At 41.1% G+C, this 2,968-nt stretch overlaps 1 pseudogene; it reads right to left on the minus strand.

Annotated features, from left to right (window-relative positions):
* Nucleotides 1–316: 316 nt before the first annotated feature.
* LOC102862893 lies at nt 317–1,045 on the minus strand (annotated as a pseudogene).
* Nucleotides 1,046–2,968: the final 1,923 nt, after the last annotated feature.

Consider the following 2,968-nt stretch of genomic DNA (forward strand, 5'->3'; position numbering starts at 1 on the left):
GTACCATTCCTCATCCCCACTGTCCAAGAGCTTTCTCTTCTCAGGTGAACTTTCCAGATTCCCTTGTTCACATGAGTTCCAAATTCCCCATAATCATGTCTGCTTCCTTTTTTCTTTTTCGCAGTAAAAATAGTATTTTATTTCACCCCCTCCCGCTCTCCTTCCCCTGCAACCCCCAGTACACTTTTCCCTTCTCGTTCCCACAGCAACGTTACAATCAGAAAAAAAATAAGTTTCGGGGGATGGGATTTGGGGGAGAGGGTATGGGTAAAAACAGTCAAATCACAATAGGAATTTTCAAAATAGGTTATTCCGCTTAGTCATCGTCTTCTCCCTCATCATCAGGCTCTAGTTTTTGCTTCTGACCCCTTTCTTCTTCTCCACAATCTTCACCTTCCTCGTCGTTGACTTCTCCATCATTATAACCTTCTTCATCTTCCTCTTCCTCTCCACTCACATCTTCCTCTTCACTTTCCTCCTCCTCATCCTCATCTTCCTCGTCTTCCACTACCTGAGTCTCTTCATCATCTTCTTCCTCATCCTCCTCGTCCTCTTCGTCATCCAGGCCCTCCACGTAGCCCTCAGCATCCGAGTCAGATACTTCCTTGTCATCCCGGTCACAGCCATCGAGGTATGTGAGCTTGAGCACGTTTTCTCAGTGGTCTTCAGGTTGGTTCCCTCACAACTGAAAAGTTCTAAGCTCTTGAGGTTTTCTAACTTTTTCAGTGGCTCTATTGAGGTCTTTAATTTTGTTGCCACTTAAATTTAGATGTGTGAGGTTCAGACACTTTTCTGCCAAAACTTCCAGCCCCCCTGAGATTCTGTTATTGTTTAGTTCAAGCTTCTGAAGTTTGTTTAACTTTGGTAAGTTTGCGACTGAGGTGAGGCCTACGTCGATTGTACTTAAGAACTCCAGTTCTTCAAATTCATCTGTGAGACCTTCGATCTGGCCTTCATTTGACCGAGAGTTGTCCAGGACAAGCTCTTTCACATCAGAGGGCATCCTGTTCTGCAGCTCTAAATGGATCAGTTTGTCCATTTCCATTTCTCGCTTGCTCTCTCTGCAGAGGCTCCCATACTGGTGGAATTCAGTCCATAAACCCCAAACCTATGGCTGCGCGTTTTAGGACTTTGAAGGCTCAACCAGCTCTGCTTGGTTCTCTTGGCTCCTTTCTTGACAGCTGGTTCTTTACAAGAGGGTAGAGTCCAATACTCCAAATGCTGATTGGACAATCTTGAAGTAGTTCTGGGAGTGTATTTGAAATCGTTTCCAAATTACTTTACCTGCACTGTTTCCAAAAGTAGTTTGCTACGGTGAATAAGTTACCCCACTTTACATCCAGAGATTGTCTGGTTGGTTGAAGTTAGCATGGAATTGGCTTCAGTCACAGGATGGAAAACTAACAATGGCTTAAGACGTAAAGACCTTTCATTATCTCTCAAAGCAAAACGTTTAATTAGAGATTAAGGCGCCCTGGTTAACACCTGAGGTTCTAAACAACACAGGGTCTCTGGGAGAGAAAAGATCAAAAAATCTGCTCCCATAAAGTCAGGAAACTCTGTGTGGGAGTTCCACGCAGTTTTAAAGGGCCACTTTGAGTCAAGATTGACTGGATTACACACAACAATAATCAAAGACTTGTGATTTTAAGTGTGATGAGGTGTTCAACAACATCCACCTCTAGAACTTCCTTGGCTGTGCAAGGTGGAGAGATAATGGACGCACCTCTATGTGGCAAGTTCTTACAGATTCACATTAAAGGTAACTAAAAGAGGCAGCTCATCTGGTTGGGATCTGCCAGAAATTCAAGCCAGATTAAGAGAAGGACACAGAGACTGTAGCAATGGGCTCAAGTGTGTCAGAAATGAAGAAGGCAAAGGATAGAGCAGGGTTCAGACCAGTTGTTAATAGGATCACTCTGAGCCATACATGATTTGACAACACCTAACAACAACTAGCTGAAAAGTTGTAGGTTCAAATCCCTCCAGAGATGCCTCAGAGGATAGGCATGGCAACCTGCTTCTGAAAGGCCACAGCTTTCACAACACTCTGGAGCATTTCACTCTACATGTATGTGGTCACCATGAATCGAAAGTGACTGGACAACAAGTATCTGTACTAACAACAAACCCTTACATCTGTTTATTACCTTGTAACCCAAAGGGGATGACAAAAGCAAATCTAATCATGGAGGAGCAAAGGAAGACTAATTAATAATGCCTTCAGCTTACAAAACTGTAGATCCACAGTTGGCCAAGCATTCCAAAATGGATAATAAACACAAGATATGCAAGGATTCTAAACAGGAAATGACTATTTTTGAAAAACGCAAATTCACTCTTTTTAGATGTTCACTAATATAGTACTGTCTTTAAGAGGAAAATTATTTCTTGATAGAATTATTTTTAAAACAAAACAAAATAAATAAAAAGACTTAAAAGTAAAATAAAATTTTAAAAAGAGAAGGACACAGAATGAAAGATATCATTGCTTACATCACATGGATCTTGACTGGAAGCAGAGAATAGTAGAAAGATGCTTATCTATGTGGGGACTATTACATGTTTTTCAACTATGTAAATAAAAAGTTATGAAAATAATCTGGTGGATAATTATATTATGGTAGTATAGTTATTGTTAGGTGCCATCAAGTTGACTTCAACTTATAGTGACCTTATAACCTATGGCTATGAACCTATCTTGAACCAACGTGACCATTTATGACATACTTGACCCCATTGCCACAGTCACCGTGTCAATTCATCTCATCCAGCATTATCCTCTCTAGTGTTGACCCTCTATACCTTGAAGCATGATGTCCTTCTCCAAGGTCCCTCCTGGCAACATGCCCAAAGTATGTCAGAGGGTTTAACCAGAAGTACAAAGGACCTTTTCCAAGAAAATTACAAAACATTACTACAAGAAACAAAAAGAGATCTTGAAAAGTGGAAGAATATCCCTTGCTCA

This window comes from Elephantulus edwardii, unplaced genomic scaffold, assembly GCF_000299155.1.
Source record: "Elephantulus edwardii isolate Elephantulus edwardi_28Jun2011 unplaced genomic scaffold, EleEdw1.0 scaffold00191, whole genome shotgun sequence".
NCBI lineage: Eukaryota > Metazoa > Chordata > Mammalia > Macroscelidea > Macroscelididae > Elephantulus > Elephantulus edwardii.